Source organism: Cervus elaphus, chromosome 32, assembly GCF_910594005.1.
Source record: "Cervus elaphus chromosome 32, mCerEla1.1, whole genome shotgun sequence".
Taxonomy (NCBI): Eukaryota; Metazoa; Chordata; class Mammalia; order Artiodactyla; family Cervidae; genus Cervus; species Cervus elaphus.
Genome location: NC_057846.1, coordinates 36,144,582 through 36,159,255, shown reverse-complemented (window position 1 = coordinate 36,159,255; position 14,674 = coordinate 36,144,582).

Sequence of the window (14,674 nt, the reverse complement as noted above, 5' to 3'; positions counted from 1 at the left end):
AGCAGAGAAGCCAGGATTTGAATCCTTTTCTGGCTGTTACCAATACTCATGATTTTCCTATCCAAAATGCTGCCTTCATGTCTGCTTTTATTTACTCCAGGGGTCAGAAGGATTCCCCAGCACAGCACACAGATTAGATGCCCAACATACACGATGCCCCCGTCCTAGCATTGGACTGAAATGAACAAAAAAAGTGGTGCTACCTGAAAAGCCTCGTTATTTTTAGGAGATGCTGACAGAGGGACAAATAAAACCATTAACTCAGCTTTTAAAGAGGCAATAAGCAATACTGGCAAAGGCAGAATCGAGGCAAAATCATTGAAGGGGTAATGTTTATTTAGCAAATTTCAATGACTCTTATGAAAATTAGTCAAGCTTAATAGCTTAGCAATACAAATACAGAAAAATGAGCGACAAATTCATCCCATCAATATGGCAAAGATTCTTAAAATGTCCTAAGATGCAGTTTTGTGAAGGACGGAAAGGGAAATGAATTTCATGTAATTGCTTGTGGGTTTTAAAGTTGGTACAACTGCCATGGGGCAATTTGGCATATTAGTTAAAAAACTTAGATATAGGCATTATGTCTATCTTCCTGTGCTAGGTATTATGCTCGGAAGTAGGAAACCAATGGATGGTAAGCAAGATATTTTTCCTGCCTCCTTAGTAGGAAAGACAACTAAATACCCAATCACAACAATGTCATCATTTGATGAAGAGTATGTAATGGATTTTCCTATTTTTATAATAATGAGATCTGTGTATGTGTGCATGTAGAATATTAAATACATTAAAAGAATAAATACCAGAGTTTAATGGTGTTGGTTTCATCTCTGAGTTGCAGAATTATGGGGTATTTATTTTCTTTGTATGTTTTTGTGTAGTTTTCAAATGCTCTGATAATTAATATGAATTACTAAATAATAAAACTATATCATGAATCCCTGCCTTTTTTACTAGCAACGAAAATCAGTTCATGAGTCAATAAGAACCAGGCCTGGTGGCATATACAAATCTAGAATTTTATGTCTGGTATACTTTGGAGCAAGCCTCCGAGTATCCATCTGAGATCCAGTTGGTCTCCTCATCACTCCTGCTTTCTTTTACTGCACTTGTGTGTCTGAGCTGCTGTGTTGTTCAGTCACTCAGTTGTGTCTGACTCTTTGCGACCACATGGACTGCAGCACGCCAGGCTTTTCTGTCCTTCACCGTCTCCCAGAGCTTGCTCAGACTCATGTCCATTGAGTCAGTGATGCCATCCAACCATCTCATCCTCTGTCGTCCCCTTCTCCTCCTGCCTTTGATCTTTCCCAGCATCAGGAGCTGCTGGTATTTGGACCCAATTATCATTATTGGTTTTCTTTTATTTTAGAACTTATTTATTTCAAACATTTGCAATTTTCTCCTTAAATACAAGGTAGCTAATAGAAAGAAAAAACATTGAAAAACATCACGTTGACCCTTTGCCCCATATATAGACATTGTCAGGCTTTGGTATTTGCTTTCAGATAATTAGGTGAAAAAATAAGAACAGAAAAAAATAATGTAAAATTGAGGTATTCTATTTAACAGATGTGTGATCTCCATTCAAATATGATTTCTCTATTAATTAACAGCCTTGCTATTGGGTTTCAGTACAGCTTGTCACTGAGACCGGAGTCCAACCTTCAGCCTAAGTTCTGTTGGCTAATAAGCTTGCCCTCTCTCTGCTCAAGAAGGGAACTTGGTCCCTAGGACCTCAAGCTTCTGGTTAAATATCTCTAGATACATCTCTAGGAATATCTGAGAAACTCTCCAAGGCTTAGTTAGGATCTAGAGATTTTTTTAGAGCATCCTGTTGTCATGTTCTTTCTCCTTCCACATTAGAATCAAGTGAGTTCTTGCTTCTAGTCTTGGAGATGAAGACTTTTCGGTACACACCTGCTCTCCAGGGAAAGCAGCTTACTCACTGAATTATTAATAGTTCTTTAATCCATCACCCAACACTTTGGATCCTTCCTTCTCTTCTGCTGCCTAGCTGGGAGACCCAGGATGCCTTGTGAGTATGGTTTATCACAGACTCCCATTCCAGATTCTTTCACTGGCCGTCCACCTGTCCTATATTTAGCCATGAGCTTTTCCTCAGCAACACCTCAACCTTCTCATTTAAACCTCCTGATTTTGCATTCAGGCTGCACAGAAACCTGATATTTATGGCAACTGGCAAGCATCTACCCCCCGCCCCCAATTAAATTAAATAATTTTAAGTTTGTGTAACTTTAATATTCTTTTTAGGAAGTAATGAAATATCCTCATTTAGACTATTAAATAAAAAGTAATCAAAGTACCTTGCAAATCCCATGATTTATGTGCTGCCTAAAAAGTTCTGTAATTTAAATAGTGGTTTATTTCTCCTTGGGATCCACTAACAATAACAGAACTTACTTTTAAAAGAAATTGAAGAGTCAAATACCTATGGCAAGTATTCTCAGAAAATTCTAAAAGATAAAGTGTATCTGGATAGCACTATAACAGTAAATTAATTTGAAAGTTGACTTGTGTATTATTTAAATATGTTCTCGATAGAAACACTCAGAGTGTCAAAATTCCCCTTAGGTAGTTTCTCAGTGGGGTACTATCTTTAGTCCAAGAATGAAAAGACAAATTGAGACATAATATTTATTTAAAAATATTAATTATTTGATAATGCATGGCAGTAATGATTTATCACCATTTGGTAAAATTAAGTATTTATTTAAGGGTGGGAAAACAACTTTTCCTATTCAGCATATTAGACACATATTCATTATACGAATAACCCCTGTGTCCCTCTTAAGAATCAGCTGCCTCCTCAAATATATTTAGGAAAGAAAAGAGATTTGTTCCACATCCAACCCTTAGTTGAGAGACCATTGCCTGTTGTTATTTCCTAGGCTCCTGGCATCATTGGTTACCCTGAACATCATCGATTACTTCTCAGTAGGGCTAAGAATTTGGATCAACTGGTCTTAGCAGAATGACGTTGAAAAAGGCCATGCTTCCATTTATTATTTCTAATAGATCTTTGTCATTTTTTGATGACTGAGTCTTGGAATCTCCTTTCTATGTTTGAAGAATCACCCACGCTTGGAGACAGAACCTGCTTCTCACCATGGAAGTATGCTAGATAATCACATTCCCATCATCCTTTGCAGTTAGGGCTATGTGACGTGCCCTTGGCTTCATCCATCACATACACCGACTGAGTCAGGAGCTGCTTCTGTGAAGAAGTGCTACTCAGAAGCTCTTCTGGGGAGCTGCGGAGGCAGTTACAGATCTGTGGAGGCAGATCCCAAAGGAAACTGTCAGTGGTGCTTGTGGCAATGGTGGGTGTGCAGTGTTTGCGCTGGCAATCTTGGAAGTGTCAAGAGTCATGTACAGTGATGGTAACAGTGATGTCTTGGACCATCTGTGGCATCATTTGGACTTTATGTCTGGCTGCATGTCCCAGAGCCTGATTCTGTAGAGATTATAAGCAAGCCAACATCCTTTATGTTAACTTTTACATTTTGATATAATTTAGAACTGACAGAAAATTTGCAAGAATCTACTAGGAATTCCTATATATTTTTGGTTTAGACTCTTATAATCTTTCTTAAAAAAAAATCTTAGACTCACATAGAATTTGCAAAAGCAGAAAATAGAGTTCCCATATATCCTTCACCCAGCTTTTCCTAATGATAATAACTTACAAATCATAGCATAACTATCAAACACAGGTAACTGATAAAATTACTGATTCAACTACGGACTTTATTTGGACTTCACCCTGGTGGCTCAGACGGTAAAGAATCTGCCTGTAGTGCAGGGGACCTGGGTTCCATCCCCGGGTCAGGAAGACCCCCTGGAGAAAGGAATGACAACCCACTCCAGTATCCTTGCCTGGAGAATTCCATGGACAGAGGAGCCTGTTGGGCTACAATCCATGGGGTCGTGCAAAGAGTCGGACATGACAGAGCAACTAACACTTTCACTTTCAGTTCTTATATACATTTTTTAAAAGTGTAAACTGTTCTACAAAATTTGATCTCATGTATGGGTTTGTGCCTCCACCACCACAATCAGGACACAAACCTCTCAGCACGCCAAAGAAGCTCGCTTTGCTTCCACTTTGCAGTCACACTTTCCCTGAAATATTGTCCTTAGCAACTCTGGACTGATTCCCCATCACGATTCTGTTCTTTTGAGAATATTGTGTAAATGGAATCATGTAGTATGCAAGCATACTCATCTCTTAAAGACAAATAATAATTCTTAGAAGCAATTCAGCCTTACTCCAAAATAAGAGAAAGATTTTCTTTCCCTTCTTTTTTTGGAGGGGGAGGAGGAGAAACATTTTCTAAACACACCGTATTCTGTATAGATTCTTTTATCCATTGTCTCCACTTTGAAAACAATGTTTTCTATTATCATGCAAAAAATAGTCTCTGACATCCATCTTCTGTTTGCAGATGATGGCTAGGTATTGGGGTCTCACAGCCCCCCTTCATTGATCTGCCAGACACACATGCATGTACTTCTGTTGACACCTTTAGTTAGCTAAATGTCAAAGAGAAGCTTTGAAATAAACTTAATTTTTTTTTTTTTTTTACTTTGGGCCATATTAAATTCCTTGGCATCCTTCTCAAATTTTCATTAATAAAAAGGTGGGAAAAAAGGTGGTGTCAAGGTTTATTACCTTCCTTGTCAATAGCAGACCTCAAAGGATATAAATAGGTCTGTGTGCGTTCCACCAGTGACATAAATTAAACATGGTGAGCACTTTGTTAATATTCCTTCACAACCTAAAGAACTTCCTCTCTTTTCATTTTGGTACCAACACATGTCCTCTTTGATAAGGGACTGTTCTCATTATAGGTGACTCAATTTAGTAGAAACAACAGTTTCACATAATTCTCTTTGTGCTAACCCAGACACATGCATTTACCATGATTGGGTCTTCTATAGTCTTCATGGTTTTTCTTTTTCTCATTTGGCCCTTCGCTGTCCATTGACTTCTACCTGGGACTCAGTACAGAGTCTTAGTACGAAAAGTTTCAAGTTCAATGCAGGTGGATTCAGAAAGACAAGAGGCATATGAAAGCTGTTTTATTTTTTATCCATATGGGATCACTGAAATGATTTTTATTTAAAAAACTAATTATACTAGTTATATGGTAATTTTATTACATATGGGGTTATCCATGTACAAAATGAATTCCCTGTAAGCTGGGATAGAACTTTTATAAGTATGCTAACAAAATGCTCCAGAGAAAAACTGATAATCTAGGAATGATGGAAGGATTAGAACTTTTAGAGTAGTGTAGTAAGAAACTTCATAGTAGACTTCAATTAAAGTAAACTTCAATTCTTAATGAAGATGTGAGTTTTTCTTTCCAGAGAGGCATATTGGAATTACTTGAATGAATTTTTGACAATATACAGCAGCTTATAAAGATTTTGGTGATCTTACTCCTGTGGGATGAGAATCATTTTTGCAATGATTCTGTTTTACCAAAGAGCATACTTTTCATTGGTTGGGCTAAACCTGAAACAGGATTATGAATTACTAGGTTAGAATTCTAACAACCTCAATTGATAAGATTCAGGTAAAACTGTGGAGGAGGTTGTGCACTGCAGACAGATAAGTTGAAACTGGCCTTTTTGTCAGTTGCTTGTGATAATTGAGGAAAAATGCAGAGGCCATAAGAAAAGAACTTTGTTGTGCTTATGTATGGGTCAGAAAAAATTTTTGGTATACATTAGCTCAGAGGGGCCCAGGAAGAGGGAACTCACTCTTCAGGGTAGGAAAGGAAGCCAGGATCTTTGTATCAACCTTTTTTTTTTTTTTTTAACTTGAAATATCAGAAAACTTTACTTTGAAGGTGACTCTCTTTATTCCTTTGTTATGGTCTACAGCAAGTTCTCTTTCTTTTTCCTTTAGTATTGAATGAACCTCTTTGACATAATTTTCTGGTCTCTGCTTAATAAAGTCTTTTTGTCCATGTTTAGGCAATTGGTGAGCTTGAAAAACTTCATAATCAGGCAAGAATTCTAGAGCAGGACTGTCTAATGGGACTTTCTCTGATGATTGAGATGTTCTATACCTGTGTTGTCCAATATGGTAGCCACTGACCAATAAACTGTGGAAAATTCTGAAAGAGATGGGAATACTAGACCACTGTCCTGCCTCTTGAGAAACCTGTATGCAGGCCAGGAAGCAACAGTTAGAATTGGACATGGACCAACAGACTGGTTCCAAATAGGAAAAGGAGTACATCAAGGCTGTATATTGTCACCCTGCTTATTTAACTTATATGCAGAGTACATCATGAGAAATGCTGGGCTGGAGGAAGCACAAGCTGGAATCAAGATTGCCAGGAGAAATATCAATAACCTTAGATATGCAGGTGACACCACCCTTATGGCAGAAAGTGAAGAGGAGCTAAAGAGCCTCTTGATGAAGGTGAAAGAGGAGAGTGAAAAAGTTGGCTTAAAGCTCAACATTCAGAAAACTAAGATCATGGCATCTGGTCCCATCACTTCATGGCAAATAGATGGGGAAACAGTGGCTGACTTTATTTTTCTGAGCTCTAAAATCACTGCAGATGGTGATTCATTAATGAATTCATCATTCATTAATGAATATTCAGAACTGATTTCCTTTAGGATGGACTGGTTAGATCTCCTTGCAACCCAAGGGACTCTCAAGAGTCTTCTCTAACACCACAGTTCAAAAGCATCAATTCTTTGGCGCTCAGCTTTCTTTATAGTCCAAATCTCACATCCATACATGACCACTGGAAAAACCATAGCCTTGACTAGATGGCCCTTTGTTGGCAAACAAATGTCTCTGCTTTTCAATATGCTGTCTAGGTTGGTCATAACTTTCCTTCCAAGGAGTAAGCATCTTTTAATTTCATGGACACAACTCAGCGACTGAACTGAACTGAACTGACCACTGACTAACCACAGAGTTTTTGAAATGTGACTAGCATCACTGAGAAACTAAATCCTAAATTTTATTTAGCTTTAATTTAAATGGCCACAAGTGTCCAGTGGCTATACTATGGAACAGCTTAGCTCAAGGAGGGAAACAAACAGGTGAGATATTCTGGACTTATTTAATTATAATTTCTTTTGTAATTATAATTTCTTTCTAGAGCTGTTCACTTTTAAAACCTCAGAGGCTTTATAATTTGTTTCATTGAAGGAAGCCTGTTAATAAGCTGTCTCTGATTTTGCTCAAATGTGCAATTCTCCCTTACAGTGTGTTCCTTCTTTCAGGAATGCTTACTCATTCCTTTCTTGACCTGACCACAGCATGCTTCCCCATATTCATGAGACATACAAGGACAAGCACATAGGGATTGTGTAAGAAGGACTGTTTATATAGACACAGAGCATCCTCAGCTGGCAAGAGGCTGGCTTACAAAGGTTCATTGTGACTTATGGTTTTGAAACATTGGGCAGGTTTTCCCACTGACTCAGGTTACAGGAGCAATCATATCAATTCACTTAACTCAAAATGTAGGTGAAGTTATATTTGCTTTATGAAATCTTCAAAAATGATAATGCTGCAATTATAATACAAATTGGTGTTGTTTAGTTGCTCAGACGTTTCCGACTCTTTGAGATCTCATGGACTGTAGCCTGCCAGACTCCTCTGTCCATAGAGTTTCTCAGGCAGGAATATTGGAGTGGGTTGCCATTTCCATCTCTTGGGGATCTTCCCAACCCAGGGATCGAACCTGCATTTCCTGCATCAGCAGGCAGATTCTTTACAGCTGAGCCACCAGGGAAGCTCAATAAAATAAAGGTGAAGTTTTCTATTAAGGGTGAGAGAGAAAAGAAATGGAGGGACTCAGGATGTGCATATTTTCCTTGAGAGTGGGGAAAAAGTAAAGATGTTGGTGAAGAAGATGGAGACTAGAGAGTCCAGGAGACCACTTTTGAAGCAGTGCCCTTATCACTGGGCAGTTCAGTTCAGTTCAGTCACTCAGTCGTGTCCGACTCTTTGCAACCCCATGAACCGCAGCACGCCAGGCCTCCCTGTCCATCACCAACTCCTGGAGTTCACCCAAACTCATGTCCACTGGGTCGGTGATGCCATCCAACCATCTCATCCTCTGTCATCCCCTTCTCCTCCTGCCCTCAATCTTTCCCAGCATCAGGGTCTTTTCAAATGAGTCAGCTCTTTGCATCAGGTGGCCAAAGTATTGGAGTTTCAGCTTCAACATGAGTCCATCCAATGAACACCGTGAGGATGAATTATGGGGAGAGGGCAGCTGTCCAAGGAGAGGTGCTGAACGTTTCTAAGTTGACAGCTCAACAATGACTGGAGAGAGAGTAGAGCAATACCTCTACTCTCGGTAGCTTTTTATTATTTTTAAACAAGACTTTCAAAAGAATACCTGAACAACACGGGACTTAACTTCTCCATAAGCTCTAGGAATTAGTCTTATTAGGCAGGCCTGGCAGGCTATCTTTCCCATGGGTTTGGGAAAAGCAGAAAAATATGCGAGGAATGTCCTGGTTGTAATTGTATCTCCAGCATGTAGTACAAGGTCTGATGGGCCATTGTTGAACACGTGATTGCAATAATAATGGCAGAATGGATGCTACAACTCTTGTGCAGAGCTCTTTGTCCAGGAAGGAGACAAGGAAGCAGTTCTGACCTGTGGACACTTGTTTATATTTTTCTTGGGGTTATAGATTACTAGTATTTTGCCTCTAGAAACCAAATGTCAGTAGAATTTCCTGTGGCTCTTTTGCAGAGATGGAGATAGTCTAGATTTGCGTCTTAATCACAGTTAAACTTTATAGAAGCTTTTACTTGTATGGAATTCAGTCATTTCATTTCTTTGGATTATCCTTACACTTTCCTTTCTGCATTGTGGTCTACTTGACACATTTGACAAATGGAAGATTCTGGGGGACTTGCCATCATATTGGCACCTGCAATTCATTTAGATCTCTTGGGCCCTGTGTGAAAGAGACCTGGAAGAATGCAGCATTCAGTCAACCATGGGATGAGCTGCTATTTTTTATGGTCTGACTGAAGTTCCTGTTAGCCCTTGACTGTTTCCTGGGATGCAGCTATCATTTTCAGATAGAAAAAAATGAAAGCTTAAATGAAAACTTAGAAACAGATGGTTTTGCCCTAAACCAATTGATTTAACACCAATTTATCTAAGATTTAACCTCCATTGAGAATTTCTACATCAACTCAGCATCCTTTTTTCCCCCTCATATTTTTGAGATAAATTTTATCTTTTTAGAACATTTTTCTCCAATAGACTGGGCTGACTTTTTTTGGACAGTGTGGAGTAACAGGAACAGATTCATCCTCCTGACTAAAACATCCCCCCTGCCACCTAAAAAAAAAAGACAAAATATATGAAAACAATACTTAGAAATTGGAGTTCGGATAGCACAAGGCAGTGGTCCCTAAGAGAGTACAAACTGAACGCTATGAGTGCCCCAGCTAACTTACTGAGAGTTTTAGGCCACTGTGCAGGAAGAGGAAACTCAGAGGAACTAATTATGGGCAACTCCTACATACTGTGTAATTGCATTTGTAAATTTTCCAGCTGGACCTTTGTACTAGAGATATTTCAATGAAGGTTTATGTTCTGGTTGTGTCCACAGTCTTCTTCTGGGGAAAATAACACTCCCCCCTCTCTTTAAAAAATAATTTTATTTATTTAATTATTTTATTTTTGGCTTCCCTGATAGCTCTGTTGGTAAAGAATTCGCCTGCAATGCAGGAGACCCTGGTTTGATTCCTGGGTTGGGAAAATCCACTGGAGAAGGGATAGGCTACCCACTCCATTATTCTTGGGCTTCCCTCATGGCTCAGCTGGTAAAGAATCCACCTGCAATGTGGGAGACCTGGGTTTGATCCCTGGGTCGGGAAGATCCCCTGGAGAAGGGAACGGCTACCCACTCCAGTATTCTAGCCTGGAGAATTCCATGGACTGCACAGTTCATGGGGTCACTCTCCCCCCTTCCCTCTGCTTTTTTTCTTCTTCATAATTTTATTTATTTATTTATTTAATTTGTGGCTGTGCTGGGTCTTCACTGCTGTACCCGGGCTTTCTCTAGTTGTGGCATGTGGGGGTGCTACTCTCTAGGTTGCGGTCCCAGGCTCCTCATTCTGGTGGTCTCGCTTGGTGTAGAACACAGGATCTAGGGCCGTGGGCTTCTGTCCTTGCAGCACGTGGGCTTCGTAGCTGCAGCTCCAGGCTCTAGAGCACCAGCTCAGTAGTTGTGGCACATGGCCTTAGTTGCCCCGAGACATGTAGGGATCTTCCCAGACCAGGGATCGCACCCACGTCTCCTGTATTGGCAGGCGGATTCTTTACCACTGAACCACCAGGGAGCGAAGCCCCCTTCCTCTTCTTTGTGATTAAAGTTGCCGTGGCGTAGCCCGTGCAATGATTAATCAGTGGTTATATTCCTCACCCTCTGGTTTTCACTGATGGGGTCAGGGAGCCAGTGTTCATGTTTAGGTGGAAAATCAAGGTGCTGTTGGGTAAGAACTTTGACCCAGTATCTTGTTTCATATTGGATAGTAACTAATTGAGCTGCTTGGATCTTCTCTCTTGGAAAGCATAAATGCCAACAAAAAAAGAAGGTGCCTAGAACTCAGGTTGTGTCTCAAAAGATTGAGCTATTATTTTGGTTTAACACAAGGTCTGATATCTATCCTAGTCTTAATAGTCCACAGTGCAAGGTAACTACATGGTTGCTGAGATGATTTTTCTGTTTTCTTTCTCAATAAATTACTGTTACCAAAGGTTATATATGTGTGTTTTTTCTTACAAACTAAAATAGGTTCTTTATTCTTACCAAGAATAATGTATGGCTATGGTTGAGTCCTTACTATGAACTAAGTCCACATATAGCATCCTCCCAAAAGTCTTGTAGAAAAAATATATAATTATTGCTAATACAATTTTATAGATTATAGCCCAAGGTCAAATTATTAGTATGTATCAGAGTTGGGAATCAAATCCAAGTTCAAGTTCATCTGACTATCAGTTTACACCCCTTTTCTTTCTCTGGTTGTCTGTCATTGATCAATATTTTTTCTACCTAAGTTAATTAGGACACCTAAAAAAAGATGAAACTCAGGGTCTATATTGGACTCAAAACCTACTTGAATTTTTTTTTTATTCTTGGATAATTATTACTATAATTGGATCTGTTTTTCTTGGGCGAGTTGTCAGTTAACTGCTATTAAAATTCCAATTAGAATGTTTTCCGAATAACCATTTTTTCCCAAGTAATTAAATAAGAGATTATCTTCTTTTTGAGAAAATGTTAGCTGCCAGCAAACATGTTTTCAGCTAATAGGTTTTAAATTAAATGCATTGTAAGTGGTATTTTACTGCTAGGTAGGAGAACTGAATTCTTCTCAGAAAGATTAATATTTCTAATCAAAGAAATACACATACAATTCTCACTTTCAAGTAGAGGCACTTTAGATGGAATTGTAAGTTAAGAAAATAAAATGCTGCAACCTGTGAATATAGTACGGTTTGAAAAGGCGATTTCAAAAAATCCAATAAGAAAAGTTCAATGCAGAAAATATAATTTGCTTTAGGAATTATCATATATATCATCACAGCTTAGATTAGCAAATTTGTGTCATTGGACCTATTAATTAGATAAAAATCTGGCATGGTTTAGAATACAAGGAAATCTGGAAGATAAACTGTTGGACTACGCAACAGAAGTGACTTGAATTCACTGGTATTTTTGGCAAAGGACTAATAATTGCTGTCAGTTTTCCAAAGAGCTACAGAAGGAGACTAGGGGAAAAAATGCTGTAAGAATTCTTAAACCCTGTCACTTTATAGCATCCACAGGCTTTCAGACAGTATCCCATATTATACTTTTTCTAAGATTAAAAGAGAAAAACCTATATGTTAGAATTTCAGCACTTTTAGGTTGCCGAACAGAGAATCTTTTTGAGCAGTCATTGTTTTAAAAAACAAAAAAGCATAAAACACAACCAGTTTCCTTAAATTGGACCCTCTTTTTTGAGAGCTGTATGTGTGAATGTAAGTGTCCTGCCATCTTTTTGGTTGTTCTAAGTATATAAAAATTGTTATTAGTGAAGGTAACTTATTAATATCATTGTGTGCGGTGCTTAGTCATTCAGTCGTGTCCGACTTTTTGCAACCCCATGGACTGTAGCCCACCAGGTTCCCCTGTCTATGGAATTCTCCAGCTAAGAATACTACAGTGGGTTGTCATACCCTTCTCCGGGGGATCTCCCCAACCCAGGGATCGAATCCAGGTCTCCCGCATTGCGGGCAAATTCTTTACCATCTGAGCCACCAGGGAAAGCATTAATATTGTTAGTATCATTATTATTAAAATACTGCAGCACATAATGAAAGTCAAACAGTACTAAAAAGTATGAGTCTCCCTTTCGACCTAGACTTAGGAAAGAGATTGATTGTCATCAACAGTTCCTCTGTGTCTTTTGTAAAAGTTTCAATTGTTGATATATATGCACACATATTTACATAATGAGAGTAACAGAAATGGTATGGACCTAACAGAAGCAGAAGATATTAAGAAGAGGTGGCAAGAATACACAGAAGAACTATACAAAAAAGATCTTCATGACCCAGATAACCACAATGGTATGATCACTCACCTAGAGCCAGAAATCCTGGAGTGTGAGGTCAAGTGGGCCTTAGGAAACATCACTACGAACAAAGCTAGCGGAGGTGATGGAATTCCGGTTGAGCTATTTCAAATCCTAAAAGATGATGCTGTGAAAGTGCTGCACTCAACATGCCAGCAAATTTGGAAAACTCAGCAGTGGCCACAGGACTGGAAAAGGTCAGTTTTCATTCCAATCCCAAAGAAAGGCAATGCCAAAGAATATTTAAACTATCGCATAATTGCACTCATCTCACACACTAGAAAGTAATGCTCAAAATTCTCCAAGCCAGGCTTCAACAGTACATGAACTGTGAACTTCCATATGTTCAAGTTGGTTTTAGAAAAGGCAGAGGAACCAGAGATCAAATTGCCAACATCTGCTGCATCATCAAAAAAGCAAGAGAATTCTAGAAAAACATCTATTTCTGCTTTATTGACTATGCCAAAGCCTTTTACTGTGTGGATCACAACAAACTGTGGAAAATTCTTCAGGAGATGGGAATACCAGACCACCTTACCTGCTTCCTGAGAAGTCTGTATGCAGGTCAAGAAGCAACAGTTAGAATTGGACATAGAACAACAGACTGGTTCCAAATCAGGGAAGGAGTACATTAAGGCTGTATATTGTCACCCTGCTTATTTAACTGATAGGCAGAGTACATCATATGAAATGCTGGGCTGGATGAAGCACAAGCTAGAATGAAGATTGCCAGGAGAAATATCAATAACCTCAGATATGCAGATGACACCACCCTAATGGCAGACATTGAAGAAGAACTAAAGAGCCTCTTGATGAAAGTGAAAGAGGAGAGTGAAACAGTTGTCTTAAAAGTCAACATTCAGAAGACTTAACATCCTGTCATCCAGTCCAATCACTTCACGGCAAATAGATGGGGAAACAATGGAAACAGAGACTTTATTTTTTGGGGCTCCAAAATCACTGCAGATGGTGACTGCAGCTATTAATTTAAAAGACACTTGCTCCTTGGAAGAAAAGCTATGATCAACCTAGACAGCGTATTAAAAATTAGAGACATTACTTTGCCAACAAAGGTCCATCTAGTCAAAGCTATGGTTTTTCCAGTAGTCATGTATGGATGTGAGAGTTGGACTATAAAAAAAGCTGAGTGCTGAAGAATTGATGCTTTTGAACTGTGGTGTTGGAGAAGACTCTTGAGAGTCCCTTGGACTGCAAGGAGATGCAACCAGTCAATCCTAAAGGAAATCAGTCCTGAATATTCATTGGAAGGACTGATGTTGAAGCTGAAACTCCAATACTTTGGCCACCTGATTTGAAGAACTGACTCATTTGAAAAGACCCTGATGCTGGGAAAGATTGAAGGCGTGGGGAGAAGGGGACGACAGAGGATGAGATGGTTGGATGGCATCACCGACTCAATGGACGTGAGTTTGAGGAAGCTCTGGGAGTTGGTGATGGATGAGGCCTGGTGTGCTGCAGTCCATGGGATTGCAAAGAGTCAGACACGACTGAGCGACTAACCACCACCACCACCACAGTATTTAAGTACTAGGGATTATCCTGATGTATTAGAATGGCGCTTTCATTGCACTCAAGTATTTTCCTCATGGCTTCTGCTAATGAATGTTCAGCTGAGGACTTAAGGAAAGCCTCTGTCTGTCCAGAAACTTTCTAACAGAAAGTTAACTCTCTGTTTCTGAAATGCTCTCCTTTTTGGTACTTGGCCATGTGAACTCCTTACCCTCCTCAGACTCCCAGTTCTGTCCCCTCAACTTAGGGAGACTCTTACTTGATTCAGACTTATACGAAACATTTCCACAAAACAGCCAGTGAATTCTTTTCCTTAAGCCAGATTGCATAACGATTTTTGGTACTTGCCTTGAAAGCGTCCCACCTGTTTGTTGAACTCTATGGAGCTATTTTTCATAACATGTTTTGATACACATGGTAAGAATTCCAGCAAAGCACAGAGGACCTCTGCAGGGGTTCATTAAAATAAAATATAGTTAA